Source organism: Leptonychotes weddellii, chromosome 1 (assembly GCF_054177405.1).
Source record: "Leptonychotes weddellii isolate Sample4059 chromosome 1, ASM5417740v2, whole genome shotgun sequence".
Lineage (NCBI taxonomy): Eukaryota > Metazoa > Chordata > Mammalia > Carnivora > Phocidae > Leptonychotes > Leptonychotes weddellii.
Window position 1 is genome coordinate 176,039,907 of NC_138369.1, and position 18,596 is coordinate 176,058,502.

Sequence of the window (18,596 nt, forward strand, 5' to 3'; positions counted from 1 at the left end):
GGCTCGATCCCAGGACCCTGGGATCATGACCTGAGCTGAAGGCAGTCGCTTAACCAACGCCCATAAAGAAACTACTTTAAAAAAAACCTCACGGGGCGCCTGGGTGGCTCAGTTGTTAAACGTCTGCCTTCAGCTCAGGTCATGATCCCAGAGTCCTGGGATCGAGCCCCGCATCGGGCTCCCTGCTCCGCGGGAAGCCTGCTTCTCCCTCTCCCACTCCCCCTGCTTGTGTTCCCTCTCTCGCTGTGTCTCTCTCTGTCAAATAAATAAAAATCTAAAAAAAAAAAAAAAAACCCTCACAAGATATAGTGAAACAATTAAACTAGTTTAAACGCTTCATTAGAAAATATCTACTTAACACAAAAGATCTCAGCAAAGGAAAACAACAACAAAAAAGACAAAAGACACATAGAAAACAGACTAAAATCTCTTTGAACTTGGATGCAAAGATATTTAACAAAATGCTAGCAAACGGAATGCAACAACATATAGAAGGAATTAAAGACCATGACCAGGGGGGATTTCTTCCATGAATGCAAGATTGGTTCAACATACAAAAGCCAATCAGTGTAATATATCATATCACTAGAATTTTTTTAGGGGCACCTGGGTGGCCCAGTCAGTTAAGTGTCTGACTCTTGGTTTCAGCTCGGGTCATGATCTCATTGGTCTTGAGATCAAGCCCAGCGTGGGTTCCAGGCTCAGTGGGGAGTCTGCTTGGGACGTCTCCCTCTGCCCCATCCCCTGCACACTGTCCCTCTGCCCATGCCCCCTGCTCACATGAGAGTGAACTCTCTCTCTCCCTAAATAAATAAATAAATAAATCTTAAAAAAAAAAAATTTTTTTTAAATCACATGATTATCTCCAAAGATACAAAAAAGTGTTTGACAAAATCTGAGGGACAGAAACCAATCACAAAAGACCACATATTATATAAACGAATAGAAAAGGAATTGTGCAGAATAGGAAAATCTATTGAGGCAGTAATTAGATTATTGATTGCTTTAGGGCTCTGGATGATGGGGAGTAATAGCTAAAGAATATGAGGTTTCTTTTTGAGATAATGAAAATATTCAAAATTTGACCAGGATAGTGGTTGCCCATATCTGTGGATATACCCCAAATCATTAAATTTTATCCTTTAAATAAATGAAATGTATGGCATGTTAATTTTGTCTCAATAAAATGTTAAACACACACACACATGCAGAAAACAACAACAAAAGAAGGAGACAGAAGAGACAAAGGCAGATATGGATATGTGATGACAGAAGCAATGTCAGAGTGAGGTCATGGGAGAAGAACTCATCTTGCCCGGCTGGCTCTGAAGACAGAGGAAGGAGGGCATGTACCAAAGAACGTGGGAAACCTCCAATGTCTGGAAAAAAATCCATGAAACAGATTCTCTGCTAGAGCCTCCAGAATGAAACGCAGCCCTAACATCCCTTGTATTTAATTCAGGAAGAATGGTACTGGACTTCTGACCCACAGAATTGGAAGATACTGTATTTGTGTTGTTTAAGCCACTAAAATTGTGCTAACTTGTTAGGACAGCCAAAGAAAAGTAATGAAGATTATTGAAGATTAGATTAACTGTGATGGCCATTTTAATATGCCAACTTGGGTAAGCTACCGTCTCAAGTTTTTCAATAAAACATTAATCAAGGTGTAGCTGTGAAAATATTTTGTGGACGTGGTCATGGCTGATCATCAGTTGCCTGTAAGTACTGGAGAGTGTCCTGGATAGCCTGAGTAAGACTGATTCAATCCATCACAAAGCATTAAAATGGGGCTGAGGCTTCCCTGAAGAAGAAATGTCACCTGTGGACAACTTCAGCCTGTGCCTTGAGAGTTTCAGGCTTCCCGGCAGCCTGCCTACAGATCTTAGATTTGTCTAGCCAGCCCCTACAATCACATCAGCTGATTCCCCATGACCAACTGCTGAATGTACATCTGCTGATTCTGCTTTTCTGGCTCAACCCTAATGCATACTGGCATGAATGAAGTCTTCGATGGTGGCTATCCCAAAATCCATTTGTGTCAAATTGGTTGGATGATCATTCTTTGGAACTTTTCATAGGACAACAGCTACATAGCATTTATGACAATGACTGAGCAATGGGATTTGTCTCGTGATCACATATGGGAGCACTATAACCCAGAAAAATACTAAGAGAAAGATAATGATCAGAGCCCACAGTTTACTTCTAAGACAGCAGCCAAGAGAGTCCAAATTAAAGCAAGAGAACAAATCTCCTTTATCTGAAGGAGACCAGATTTAACTAAGTTAATTCGACTGGGGATTAAACAAATCACCCAATTTCATTTATTTGTTTCATGGATCTTTCTGTTATAGTAAAGCAACCTGAGGTATCTAAAGGATATAAACACAATCTAAAGTATATATATTACTTTCTCCTAAGATACTATATGCTCTATTCTCAAAGACCAATGATATATCTAAACTGCTTTATTTTTAACTACTGCCTGTCCAATCTCATGACAGTGTTCTAAAGTCGTAGTGATATTATTTAGTTCTTTTATTCTATGAACCATAAAATTCAGAATTTTCCTCATTTTTTTTTAAGATTTATTTATTTATCTGAGAGAGCGAGAATGAGAGAGAGAGAGAAAGTACATGAGAGGGGGGAGGGTTAGAGGGAGAAGCATGCTCCTCGCTGAGTAGGGAGCCCGATGCGGGACTCAATCCAGGGACTCCAGGATCATGACCTGAGCCGAAGGCAGTCGCTTAACCAACTGAGCCACCCAGGCGTACCAAGAATTTTCCTCACTTTGGTGGACTCTTTGAAAGCATGAAATGAACTCTGAGAAAAACAAAATTCCCTTTCAGTCATTAAAATTGTCAAACTGAAGTCCCAATCTCCTTTTCCATTTAAATTATCTAAAGATCTCTTCTGGGGAAAAAGGGAAACTGAGAGACCAATAGAGACATTGGCTGAAACCACTGGCCTGGGTAAAATTGGGCAGCCATCAGATAACAGATCTCTTGCAGGTAACACCCCATAGGCCATATATGATTCAAATCCAGTAATAATCATTAGTGCCTGTCTAGTGATTTATTTTCAGCCAAAATACCACATACTGTGGTGTCAAATATTATTTTAATGATTTCCTGCCACCCCTCAAAAGTGGACCAACATTTGGAAAAGTCATTTTTGGTACACAAAACTTCAGGTAGATCTAAAACAAAATGCCTGGAGCTAAGACTATGTAATCTAGCTCTCCTACAAAACCTGTAAAAGGAATACAGCCTCTAAATAAATATCACTTGTTTCTTATTTTTTGCCCAGGTCTATTTCCATGAACATTCAATTGAAAAGGCTAGCAGGAAAGGAAAGGAAAGGAAAGGAAAGGAAAGGAAAGGAAAGGAAAGGAGAAAGGAAAGGAAAGAAGAAAGGAAAGGAAAGGAAGATAAGAAAGGAAAGGAAAGGAAAGGAAGATAAGAAGGAAAGAAAAAAGGAAGAAGCTAGCTGTTACAAAGGTGGTCTCTCTAGATGTGATGGAATAAGGTGTTAGGGACTTTTGGTTTCTGGCCTGTTGTGCTTGCCATTCTAAAAATCTTTTGTAAGTCAAGTCCACTGATCCAAGACACTAATGTACTTATAAAAAGGAACTGCTATAAAAGGAAGCTGTCTGCCATCCAATGAAACTGATAACAAAATTGGTGGTTTGTTTATTTGTATATTTTAGCAAAATCTCAGGAAATTATAACAGGGCATATAATAAGTAGACACTCAGGATGCACAAAACAATATTAAGGGTAAGGACTTTATAGATACCATAACTATCATAATTAAGAGACAACATGTTTATTAATAATCCAGAACCTTAAACCTGCAAAGAGACAAGAAAGTACTTGGAAAGACAAAGGATAAAAGCATTCAAATTAAAGTGTGACAATCTATATCTCTGATTATCTTCTTCCTTGTGCTTTGGATCAATGACTTCCTGCAATCATCAACTTGATATAAAAATCTTAGGTTGAAGCTGTCTCTCCCTGGGGATGATTCTGGATGATTCCTAAGAATCCTCAGCTTGAAGTCTCTGGTTGGAACAGTTTTCTAGGATTTGAGGATGATTTCTCTTCCCTTGTTGTGGGATGCATATCCAAGAAACAAACATATTCCTCAAGTGTTTACTTCTGTGCTACCTAGTTACAGTACCTAACAAGAAATTTTGCACTAAATTCAATGCATTATCTGATGTCTTTTCCAAAAGACAACAACTCAACATTTAAGATCACTCAAGTGTTGTCTAGGAGGATGTTGAAGAAAGCGTAAGTGTCTGTTGATGGTAAGACTAGGTAAATACCTTGAATCCCTTGTAGTATTAAGGCAATGTCTCCTTGTAGTAGAAGATGATCTAGAATCAAAGCCAACACTCCTAGGTGCAAGAGAGAGCCCAATACTAATTCAGAAGGGAAAAGTCAGTTACTCCCTAAAAATAGCTAATTCCATTGTCATTAAAAGCAGTGCCAGTTCCATAGGAATGCCTATAATGTCTGAAAGCTTTGTTGATGTTAGTTTTAGTTTAAGAATTCATTTTTTCCTTCTACCGTTCCTGGAGACTGGGGGTCCTAGGGAGAGTGAAGTTTCTGAATAAGCAGCAAAGTATTGAAAATCTCTTTAGGGACAGTCCCAGTGACATGGATATATGTCACTAGAGAGGCTGGAATCCCCAGACTGGGAAAACAGAATCAAGTGATATTTTTTACCAGTATCAAACTCATAGCTCTGTGACAAGGAAAAGCTTTCATCCATCCCTAGAATAAGAAAGCTGTGACCAAACATACTCAGAATCTATTGTGGGGGATAGTGGCATGAAACATACTCGGAGATGTTCAGAAGGACTCTGAGATTTGCGCTCTTGCCCTTGTGTCTTCCTCACATTTTTACTGGGACTTGTGTTGACGACTGGTGAGACATTTGTCATGACCAACATCAGCACTTTTAATCAAACTTCCCAGCAATGCCGGTTGACTACAGTGGCCAATTTGTCCTTTCTAGAGCAAAAGACTTCACTAAATTTTTTTTTTGAAAGTGTCTATTTGAGATTCTCTGGTGCCAACAAGTGTTCATCCTGAAAGTGCCAGAGATTATTCTCATGGAATTTGCAAAGATTTTTTCCCCCAAATATCCCTTTCTGACACTGGAGTCAAAAACTGCATTTTATAAGACCCATTTTATACCTTTCATGAGGGCTAGGATCTTAGTGATCCTATTTTAAAAAAATGACCAGCCAGGAAATTTTTTACTTTAACCTCCATATGATCTCTTTTTGTGTGGGTTTTACCTTTATATCAGTCACCTCTTCAGAAAGTTTTATGGGACTTAAAAGTTTTTTAACCTATTGACAATTCTTACTTGTGTCCCTGTGTAAGATCAAACACACTTATTTCCAAGCATTCCAAAACCATGGACTATTTGATAAGTATACCCGCTGTCAGTATAAATATATTAACCCCCTTATCTATCTTAGTGAAAGATGAAATATGCCACCTGGGCAGGTTATTCCCTGGTAGGGAGTCATGTACTAGGAGTGAGTTGAGATACATTGAGGCATATCTTGCCTGGTAGTCTCCTTTATCAATCTTAAACCATGAGTCATCAACAAGCAAGATTAAATTTGGACCTTTTTTTATAAGTGTTTCCAATAAATCTATATAGAGTCCGGCAGTTGTTCAGACAAATGCTAGGAAGTTATGAATTTTTCTTTGTTCAGGTAATGGGAGGAGACTAGAAGGATTTAAAGTATTATAAACAGAAATTTATGAAGAGAAAATAATAAGATTTATAGAATGTAAGCCTATTTTTTTGAGAAATATTGTGTATTTCATTGAGCAAAAAAGATTGTACAACATGAGGGACCATCTAGTTGAAGGAGGACTTTATTTTTTTATTTTTATTTTTTTTCAAGATTTTATTTCTTTATTTGAGAGAGAGACAGAGACAGAGCATGAGCAGGGAAGAGGAGGCAGAGGGAAAGGGAGAAGCAGAATCCCCGCTGAGCAGGGAACCTAATGTGGGCTCAATCCTCGGACCCCAAGATCATGACCTGAGTCCAAGGCAGATGCCCAACCAACTAAGCCACCCAGGTGCCCTTGAAGGAGGACTTTAAAATAAGGTAGCATAGCATTTTGCTAGTTTAGATGCAGCTGTTACATTGAGGCAGGATGGGTAAGGTTTTACCACTGGTTCGAGTGAAAGGTAGTAAACAATTGGTCACTGATGATTCCCATAATGTTGAGTCATAATATCAAGGGCTTCTCCATATCACTGCACTACCAGTAGGTAAGTAGGTCTGTAATTATAAGGTAGACTCAAGGTTGGGAGTTGTTGAAGTGCCAATTTTAAATTGCATATTTGCTGGTCTTTTCGAGTTCCTAAGGAAGAATTTTGGTTATTAAGGACTTAGCTAAGTCAAATATAGGCATGACAATTTTAGAAAATTTGGGAACCCATTCCCAATAAGAACTAATGGAATTCAAAAATCCTCTTAATTATCCTTTCTTTTTACTGTAAATGTTTTATTTTTATTTATTTTTGTGTGTGTTCCTTTTTTTATTCAAGTATAATTAGCATACAGTGTTGTATTAGTTTTAGGGGTATAATAAAATGATTCAACAATTCTATACATTTCCAGGGCTCATCAAGATAAGTGTACTCTTAATCCCCTTTAAGTGACTGGGAATGTTCGAATTGTTTATAATCTGTCAGAAGTGAGGTGAATGTCTCCTTTGGCTAAATCATGTCCTATTGTGTAAAAATGTAAACTTTCCTTTGGAAACCCTATATCCTTTTGGAGCTCAAACGTAAAGGAAATAAATGTAATCAGTGTGCTCACCCCATGATTAGAACACAGCAATAGGGAATCCACAGAAGAATATGTAAAGTTCTTAAGAATTCTGATAATTCTTTATCTTTGATAAAGAATTGTGAATGAAAGAATGCCTTAGTAATCAAGATACACTATTGATGTTCCCAGGAAAAGGCAAACAATATTGAGTATTTACCTGAAGGACACTAAAGAAGTCAGAACGCAGATCTACAGCTAGAATGTAGCACAGAGGATAAAACGATATTTATATTCAGTATCACCAGTTAATGTAGAATGACTATTGCATATGGCCATGAGTTACTTAATACATCGATATCCTCTATAAATGGGTTTCTTGACTGGGAAGATAGAACTATTACATAGATAAATGCAAGGAATGGTGATCCCCTACTCTACAAGGCTTTCAAATACTGGTTTTAGTCTTTTTTTTTTTAATTTCTAGTTTTAGAGGGTATTGTGCAAGCTTGCATAACATTGTGGATGCATCTCTCTGAACTTTTGTGGGTTTAGCCCCAGTGATTATGCAAATGTCAGTAGAAATATGGTCTCACAAGGAATTTACCACTTTGTGGAGATCTTCAATTTGGGCTTCACTTTGAGACATGGATATTGTTAAGTCAATGTCCAAAGTAGCTATGGGCTGATTATGAATGGGGTGTATTTGGAGTTTTTCAAAATATATAAACAAACAAACAAGAGTACATCAGAGTATTTAATCTGACAATTCTATTTGCATAGGAGACCTCTTCCTCTTAAACTGGCAGATGTGATGTCACAAGGGAGGAAAGAATGTCCCTCAATTATAAAATCTGAAAATGATGGTTGTAGGATGAGAGGTGGGGGAAATCAGAGCATTATGAGAAATACCTGCTCCTTGATTAGGTTTTTGATTCTGAGGAAGTTATGTTTGGTTAAAGGGTGGAAGGTAAATACTTTGGCACCCAAATAAATCACACATTTTCAAGTTTTATTTTTAAACATTTACGTGACATTTCTCATTGTGACTTTAACTGTAAAATAGTAGTTCAGGCACTTGGTTTCCCCTCAAGCACCATCATTGATCATCAACTTTTTTTTTCTTTTTCCACTCAGTATCTTAGTATGAAAGAATTATTTTTCCCATGTCTGTTCCATTTAGCATATCTATATTTGTCTTTATCAAAAGTCTCCCTTACCCTAATGATTAATAACTGGTGTGGGAGCCTCTAATTGCTTTACTGTAAAGCCAGCAACTCATATTCTGGATTTTTGTGTGCTTTTGTCCCAAGGCTCTTTCAAAATACCCATGGAGGCATTGAAGATATGGTAATAGGGCTAATTCTCCTTGCAGTATTCTCTTGATACTATATTCACTGTTTCTGGCTTATGACTGTTTACATAAAGAAAGAAGAGCTAGGTTTTCATATGCTTCAGGATCTCCTGACTAATGCTATCTAAAGTTGTTAAAAAATATCAAAATTTCCAGTGGACTCATTCCTTCTTTGCCTATAGGAGCAAATTAGAGTTCAGTCTATTTTCATAGTAAAGATGGCGAAGATAAGCCTCCAGAATACCTTAACTAACATCTACGTACAGCTTTTCTAAACTCCTCTGGCTTTCAATGTAATGGGTGTACTGGGGTGGGGAGGAAGACTCTCACAACACCTGCAGGTAATTCCAACTCTGCCTTTTCCATCAATTGCTTGTACTTGAGGTCTTTCCTACCTTAAGAAAAAAAAATAATATACAGTTTAGAGCTCTATATCCTCCTAGAACTATTCTAAATTCTTCTGTAAATTTTGTTCTTCCATATTTAGACTTTAGAAAGCTCTTCACAAGAATGACACTAAGGCTTAAAATCAGCCATGAAGAGCTTGCTCTAATCTGAAGGAGGTTTAACAAAAATAATAATAATAAAAAAAAAGGCAATTGAGATATAAGGGTTTCTTTTTGAACAGAGGGGAAAGGAAATAGGTCAGAAGAGGGAGTGGTCAGAGCAGAGAGTAATGTAGGATTATAAATGGAGGGAAAAGGAATACTGAAATCAAGTCTGGTAGATTCAAGTTATGACTTAGGGAGATAAAAGAGAAAGATAGTTTATATTTTTCATGTGTTTAATTTAACCTGACTACAAATTTTTTTACAGAAGCAATTTTGGAATCTGAATTCCTTTTGGAAGTTTTCTCCTAGCAATCAAAACCTACTGAACATTGGATGTTTTGTTCTGAGTCCCTTCTCAAATGAATAATCTTGTTCACATTGGAAGTCCCTCAAAGTGCCCACTTAATTCTAAATTATCTTTGGAGAAATTATGTGATTTTGAAGATAAATACATAATTAGAATTATAGTGTGAACACATGAAGTAAGCTGAAGTCTGTCCCAGAGAGAACATAGACTTTGAGAGAGATAAATCCAGCCAAGTCTGGCAACAAATATCTTTTTTGTACACATTGCCATAACTTGAGCCCTCATCTAATTGATTAGATTAAGGACCTCATCCATTCCTAACACTTCTAATGTTCAGGAGTTTTCAGGAGGTTTCGTCCCAAAACCAAACTCTCACAGACAAATTTAGACAAGGTTGTGGCAAACTCTAACAAGATTTTGATAGATGATCCAATGCAAACTTTCCCTGTAGTACCTGTCTGACATGGCTTTTGGAATTCATCAGCCCTTGGGGTGAACTTAAAGGATGGATTATCAAGTCTATGTCCAGTTCCTTCTCCAAGAACTTGTTTTTATAAGCTTAGAACAGAATATGACAAAGACTAAAAAGAAAAAAAAAATTAAAGCCACAGAAATGTGTTGTGAATAAAAGGCAGGTTTCCTCCAAGGGTAAGAATTTCAAACCTGGACACACAGTCAAGTTATTCAAAAAAAAAAAAAAAACCCACTCTCCCCTCAAAACAAACAAACAAATAAACATACCTCACGTGTAGAAGTTAAAATAAGCTAAGCAAGGGGTGCCTGGGTGGCTCAGTTAGTTGAGTGACTGACTTGATTCTGGCTCAGTTCATGATCTCGGTCATGAGATTGAGCCCTGTGTCTGCGTCAGGCTTTGCACTGGGTGTTTAGCCTGTTTGGGATTCCCTTTCTTCTTCTCCCTCTGCCCCACCCCCCTCTCTCTCTAAAAAAATAAAATAAGTGTTTAGATAGGGAGAGCTATGTGCCTGAAAACAAAGTTTCAACCTCTGGGGGCCAGAAGTTCTGTGGCCTTCTGAAGACTAGGCATTCATTGTGAACTGAAAAATATCATTCAAGCAGAAAGTCTTCATCTTCTGAGGGCATAAAGAGTTAATACTGTTTACTAAAACTGGAACTTTTAGAGATAAAAGTGCATGGATACACTAAGAGTTGCCAGGATCTAGAAAAGATGTATTGGGATATTTCAGGAGCAAAGAAGAGGAGAGGAGAGCCTAGAATCTTGGTTATGTATCATGCTAAGGAGAAAAAAAAAAACCTGAGTTACTAATTTTGTACTTCCTTAAGTGCCCTGATGCTTATAGAGGAAGAATTGAAAATGAGATATGTGTTCTTACATGGTTTTGGTATGGAAGTGTGAGGAAGTAGGAAAGAGAGGTTTTAACATAAAAGGAGACTATCAAGAGGATTTATGAAATTGTATTTCCTTGTAGAGATTAGATGAAGGATCTGGGTAAACATTTGACCTAATCCTCAGTGACTGTAAATCTCGAGTTTATTTTTTTTTGTCTGGCCTTTTTTTGTCTGGTCTTGGTTTTGTGGAGACAAGAGTGACAGATGAAATAACAAATGTTCCTGAAATCCTAAATTTTATTGTTAAAATTTTCATAAAATCAGAGACGTGGGGTGATTGTAATTGGTGGAAAGAATGCAGTATTGGGTAACCACTGAAAACACAATTTATTCTTAATGGATAACTGGGAAAAAGACATTATCAGTGGGAGAAATAAATTTGATATTTTGAGAACACCAGAGCTTTATGTATAGGACTAAAGCCAACATGAATTCTTTTCCTGTGTTGAAAAAAAAAAATAAGTTCAGACATATTTTCCCATTTCAAGTTCCTTATTGGCAAAGAGATCATGGTGCATTACCTCTCCAGGACAGAGGGGGAAAGCTGAGTACTGTCATAGTACTCTCCACAACACATTCCATTTCTTAATACCCCTAATATAAATATTGTTATTGCTATTAGATGCTTGAGAAAACAGACTTACAAAGGTTAAGAAGCTGCCTTAGACCACATATCTCATGTCACACATATGGCCAGAGATTGGAAGGCTAAGCTTTGTTCATTACACTACTATTCCTTGTTTGGTGTCATCTTCCATGAACCCTTACCTTGTGTAAGGATTGTCATCATCATCATCATCAACATCATCATTTACTCTTTCATCTCTCAGAGTTATTCCCGAGGGTATTCTTTTTTTAATGAGTTGGTGCGGACTTTCTCTTCACTTCCTTATTTGAGGATCAGAATGTCATTGACTTCATAATAAAACATTATTTTGTATTTGGAGGGAGAATTAAAGGTTTAGGCTTTATTTATTTGGAAGATATGGGGGGGGGAACCATTAAGCCCAGAGCCAGCAAGTCAAATTTGGCATGTTCCAGGGAAGTAACCCTGACTTTTATTTATTTATTTATCTTTTAAATTAATAGACTTAAACTGTTTTCTTTTCCTTAAACTGCTATTGGTTAACAAAAAAACTGAGTGAAAAGTACAGAGATTTCCCATGTAACCCCCTCCCTCCCCAGTTTTCCCTATTATTAACATCTTGCCTTAGTATGGTATGATTGTTAAATTAGTGAACCAATATTGATACATTATTATTAACTAAATTCCATAATTTACATTGGGGTTCATTCTTGTGCTGTACATCCTATGGGTTTTGACAAATGTTTAATGACATGTATCTACTAATTAGAGTATCATACAGAATACTTTCACGCCCTAAAAAATCTCCTGTACCTATTCATCCTTCCTTCCTTTTGTAGGAAGTCATGGCAACCACTGATCCATGCAGTATCTCCATAGTTTTGCCTTTTCCAGAATGTCACATAGGTGGGGCAGTATGTATGTAGCCTTTTTAGATTGACTTCTTTTGCATAGCAATATGCATTAAAGTTCCCTCCATATCTTTTCATGGCCTGATAGCTCTTTGATGTTGTTGTGGCTGTTGCTTTTTTGGTTTGTTTGTTTTTTAGTTCTGAATAATATTTCATTGTCTGGTTATGCCACAGTATGTTTACCCATTCATCTATTGAAAAACATCTTGTTTCCAAGTTTTAGAAATTATGAATAAAGCAATTACAAATAAATTTGTGTGCAGGTTTTTGTGTAGACATAGGTTTTCAACTCATTTGGGTAAATAAATACCAAGGAGCACAATTGCTAGATCATACTTTATGAGTATGTTAGTTTGGTAAGAAACTGCCAAACTGTCTTCCGAAGTAGTTATGCTCTTTTTATTCCTATCAACAATAAATGGAGGTTCTTCTTGCTTCACATTCTTCTTGCCAGTATTTGGTTTTTTCAGTGCTTTGGATTTTGGCATGTAGTATTATCTCATGGCTGTTTTAATTTGCACTTCCCTAATAACATGATTTTGCAAACCTTTTCCTAGGTTTATTTGCTATCTGTTTATCTTCTTTGGTGAGGTATCTGTTCAGATCATTTGCCCATTTTTTTGGTTGGATTGTTTCCTTGTTGTTGAGTTTTAAGAGTATTTTTTTCCAAAGGATTTCTAGGATTTCAAAAGTGAATAGGCTACCTAGCTGTCAGAAGCAGATAAACACTTATAGTATAAACCCTGACAGTTGTTTTTTTCTTCTTTTTGTAATGCAAATACCTGATTTAAGCTTTTATTGCCAAGGCATCCACTTCAAAGAGACATCTTCTTCAAAGATGAGTATCTGGCATATCAACACTGTGCCAGACACACAACCAAATAAAGAGCCAGGCCATCTTCCCCCACAAACATCCTGGTTGATTTCAATAACTCAACCTTTGGGCCATTTGTTTTTTCTCTGCGTAGGCTTTAAATTCTGACTCTCATTAGTCAATATAGATTGAGCCCATGAAACCCTATGTCCCCTCCCTTGGTACCAGTAAAAGCAGAACCCCAGGTTGGTGTGTTTTCTTTCTCTCTACCTGTGATCTTTCTATGCGGCCCAAATGTGTTGTGTCATTTCTAGGTCCTATATGTAATAAAACTTTTTGTTTGTTTGTTTTCAAAATTTCCTGATGGTTATGGCTGAAGGGCATCTTGCAATAATAACAAGAAACACAAGGGCCAGTCCAGCCACAACATTGGTTATTGACAGGCTGAGACCGACACACAACAGCACATCAAGCTGTTCATGTAAATGGTTCTCAATTCTTTTTTTCACAATGACTGTTCTTTATCCCCCCCCATGGAGAAACAAATCACATATTTGTACTTAATTATAGGTTTTAAATTAAAATTAGATACATGATTAACAAAATAATTCAATTCTAACCAAAAACAAAGGAATGAATTATTTCAATACTACTTTGTGAAAGTATTTTTGAAAGATTATATTTAATACCTAGAACAATTCTGGACACTTACTATTGCCTCGAATTCCAAGGACTGGTTTGAAAAAATTGATGGAATAGTGCCTAACCCACAGCTCCTAAGAAATGTCTTGGTATTATAAATACACATTTCAATTTTTTTTTAGATAATTAGCTTTTTTTGATCCACAGATACAGTTTCTGTGGAATGATCTGAACCATTCTTTTCATCAACACAGATAATGCTCTTAGATTTCATTTTCAATATTTGATCAACAATGGTGCTAGCTAGTATTAACTGAATAACTGTTGTTTTCTTGGCAATGTGATCAGTACTTTCCATGCCCTTTGGTATTTGTTCTTCTCAACAATCTGAGAGGTAGGTATTATGATTCCTATTTTATAGATGGAAATACTAAAGCATTAATAATATCAGTATTAGAGCCCAGATCTGATTTTTACCTTGGCCCCAGTCAGTCTTTCTTCTTCCAATTAATGATGCATACTCCTGCCATAGTGATTTATATAAAACACATATGCAATCATGCCACCGTTGTTTTTAAAAACTTTGGAGGCAGTTTTCCACTTACCTGACATGTCAGACTCCCTAAACTGTAAAAGGAAGGCCCTAATAATTTACCTCAATTGGACTGTTGATTTTACTGGCCTAGATCTATTTCAGAGGTAGATAGAAAATTTTATAAGAACAGAGGAAAGAATGATTCAAGAATCTAGAGCTAGAATATATAACCTTTGATCTGGATCCTGAAAAATAGATTAGTTTTTGCCAGAAAAAAATGATAGGGAAATTATTCAAGGCAAAAAAAAAAAATTACTTATTAAAAAATTACTTTTTAACACACATAGATCAACAGATATAGACATAGATAGTGATAAAACTATTAAATATCACCATCAGAAGACCATCCCTTGTAATAAGAAAGACTATGCACAAATATTTAAACTGAATGCAAAGTAAAACAAATAAAAACCAAGTGTTGGTATACACCATGGCCTTCATTTTGTTTAGAGCATCTCAGTAATACCAAAAATCATCCTGCAGCAAATAACATTACAGGATAGTTTAAAACAAAATTCTCCCACTTATGCCTCTGAATAATTAAACAACATATCTAAAGTTAAAAAGAAAAAGTATTCCTGTATATATAATGTGTGTGTATGCATGCACACACACACGGAGATATAGATTGTGTATCTACACACACAAACATACAGACATACACAGGTACACTAGCAGTATATAATATACATAGCATACATATACTCTGGTCTGTGATCATCTGATAACTAAACCCGTAATAAATGTAAGCGGTTCCTGCTTATTGGAAATTAACAAGTGAGTGAGGGATGAATGGATAGCTTCTCCATGCTTAGCTCTCCCCTTTAAGGTCAATGAGACCTATCACCTGTCATTCTCCCTTCTATTTTTCTGATACCACAGTTATTTTGACCTGAGAAATATACTAAAATTTTTAAATGGGCCACTACAAATTAAATACATCAGTGTTCCTTCTTTTCCCTGTTCTCCATTATATCCCCAAGACAGGAATACGTAAGCGAACAGAGCGATAGGGAACACAGGACTGAGTATCACGTTTCTTTGAATTTCAAATGTATTTGGACCATACACATGAATGTAATCCGAAGAATCTGGGAAGGAACTCAGAGTAAATCACCGAGAGCAAGTTTTGGAGGATCTTCTTCTGTGCAAAATGAGCAGATGAAATTGTTATTGAACTGAACCCACGTAGTAAGCGCCAACCAAGTCAGCTGTTAGACAAATGCCTGACCCTGCTATATACTCAGTACTACTATCCTAGGTGCTGTGGGGAATACAGAAGAAGGAGACAGGCTTAAAATCTTCTTGAAGAAAAAAAGACTAAGACATGTGAAGTAACAGTTTCCTAAGTGATAAGCCCTTGAGGAAACATCTACATAAAGAGAAGTAATTAGTTCCAAAAAACACTCATCTTATATATGTAGAGATTTTATCACATGCAAAAAAACTTTCATCTTCAAAAACAGCCATCATTTTTCCATTTTTGTGTCTCTGTCACTCTTCTTAATTGATGTATTTTTCCTTCTATTGAAGACTGATAAGATGTGCTTTCATTAACATTTTTGTTAGAATGACTGTTCTGATAAAAAATTAAATGACAAATCAGAAATTTATTATTTAAAACTTGAATTTAGTCAATCCAGAATAACTAAGAATAGATTTTTATACTCGCGTTACCAAAACCTTTCCAACAATATAGAAAAGAAAGCAGCATTTTAGAAAGATTGCATTTCCTTTCTGACCTTAGCTTTTACATTAATTTACATCTTCTTTATGGGTTCATAAATCAAGTTTTATAAATACTATCTTCTCATCTATGAAAAGTTCCTATGCATAATATGGTAAATCAGCATAATTCCTTTTATGAACATAGAGTAATTGACTTTGTATGAGATTTTAAAGAATTAAGCAGAACAAAATCTATTCTTAAAGGAAGATGAATACAAATTTCCTCCTCATTGGAAATTTGGCACTAGTTTCTCAGCTATTAATTACACAATTAAAAATTACAAAAGTACCTTCTCACAATATTATTAGGATAGTTATTAAACTAAATTCTCTCAATGCTAATACTTTCAGTTCTCATCTTTCTTAGTTACTGCACAACATCTTACAAGGCTGATTTCTTTCTGCCTACTGACTCATGGAAAAGTTATGTTTGTTGGATAAATTATGCCTTGATAAAGTTGATTTTAAAAAAAAATTGTACAAAACCGTTTAAATAAGCATGTGTGCATATGCATTCCATATACTTCAACCTACAGACTAAAAATGTTAACCCTTCTTCCTCCTCCATGTTCTTTTTCTTTTTTTAAAGATTTTATTTATTTATTTATTTATTTGAGAGAGAGAAGGTGAGCATGATGGGGGAAGGGCAGAGGGAGAGAAAGAAGCAGGCTCCCCGCTGAGCAGGGAGCCTGACTAGGTGGGACTTGATCCCAGGACCCAGAGATCATGACCTGAGTCAAAGACAGATGCTTAACAAACTGAGCCACCCAGGCTCCCCTCTCTTCCATGGTCTTAATCCAGTCTGTCATCAAGTCTCGTCACCTCCTTGGAAATATCCCTCCCATGTGTCCTCTGTCTTCTTCACTCTAGTAGCTCCTTCTCACCCTGTACCTGCCAACGTTTTGCTGATCATGCTCCAGTCCATCCCACCAATACATTCTTAAAGCTACTGCCAGATAAATTTGACTAAAACATTCACTCTTTTTTTTCATTGAAGTTACTTGCTCAGAGACACGTGAGGATTGCCTATTTTCTCTCACATCATATAAAAATCCTTTTCTCCCTGAACGTTAATCTCTGCTCCAGAAAGAAGATTCCCTGTGCACGTCCTCATGCCTATCTCTATCTTTTCAGAGCTGTCACCACAACCTGAAATGTCTTCCTCCTCCAAAATCAGTAAACGTGCATCTGTGTGTACTTGTGTGTGTGTGTGTGTGTTGTGTGATACTTTCTGCATATAAAAGCTTACACATGAAAGCTACAGTTTACATCTAGATTCTGAGAGACCAAACTTTCCATGAGTTTTCATGACAAGTGTGTCTCCTTTTCTGCCACAAAGTCAAGGGATGCAGCCCTTTTTCTGCTGTGACGGTTTCCGTGGTGTCCCTGGCCCAGCCAGTCATCTGAAACTTCCAGGAGGCTGCAATTTTATTAAAGCCATTCAAATCACCAGCTCATGCCCTGGTCTGTATTGCTCACGGTAACAACCCACCAGCTCTTGACTCGATCTAATCTGTGGCAGGTTGTAAACGTCTTATATTGGAATTTGCTTAATATGTTCCTAACTGCTATTTGATTTAATCATGCCAAAAGATATAAGATTGGAAAGTTGATTATTACTTCTTTCATTTTTGAAGTCAGGAAACAGAAAATCAAGAGATTGAAAGTTCTTCAAGATCACAGGGCAGATAAGTATTAAAAAGAGATCCTGTAAACTCAGATTCACATTTGTTTTTTCTTTTCTTAAACAAACTCTGACCTCTGTTGCCTCCTAAAGAAACAAACCTGGCCTCTGTTTATTGTACTGACATTTTTCTTAGCTTCCTTTAGATAGTTATGCCAGCACTTTGCGGTACTCCAAATAGGCCAAAAATAGCTTGATTTTAAATGATCTCTATGTCAATGTCTGAGTTCAAAATTTGAGCTACTAGAATTACTACTTCACACACACAAACACACACAGAAGAAAATGATGAGCATGCTAAAACCAAATACAATTTTATTTCCCAACGGGCTGAATGAAGCATAAATATGACAAAGTGTGCATTGGAGAATAATTATCAGCCTTCCTTTCAGACAATAGCAGGTTCTGCGAAGTCAGAAGTCAGTTGGAATATAAATGCAAAATACGTTGACAAGAACACATTTAGAGAAAAGCAATAATAGTTACTAAAACAGGCTATTAAATTATCTTTTAATAACTTTATAATAGCAATGTGATTCTGTGGAAAAAGTCTAGGATTGCCAATAAAAATCATACATGTCTGATTTAGAAAAAATAAATACAATTTAAATCACATCAAATTTTATAAAGAGTACCATAAAGTGAATTTATTCTGCTACAATATCTGCTGGAAATAAGGAACCATGTCAACAACTAGTTCTTATAAATTATCAAATATAAGAATCGTAATAAACAGGAAAATACATTTGTAACATGTATGTAGAGAAGAGAGGGGCAATATTAATATATTTATGTTTTTTATATTGAGATTTGATTTAGGATGTTCATCTGATGTTATAAATTTTAAAATACGGTTTAGGGGCGCCTGGGTGGCTCAGTTGGATAAGCGACTGCCTTCGGCTCAGGTCATGATCCTGGAGTCCCTGGATCGAGTCCCGCTTCTCCCTCTGACCCTCCCCCCTCTCATGTGCTCTCTCTCTCATTCTCTCTCTCTCAAATAAATAAATAAAATCTTTTTTTTGTCTCTCTCTTTTTTTTTTTTTAAAGATTTTATTTATTTATTTGAGAGAGAGAGCACATGAGAGGGAGGAGGGTCAGAGGGAGAAGCAGACTCCCTGCCGAGCAGGGAGCCCGATGCGGGACTTGATCCCGGGACTCCAGGATCATGACCTGAGCCGAAGGCAGTCGCTTAACCGACTGAGCCACCCAGGCGCCCATAAATAAAATCTTTTAAAAAATATA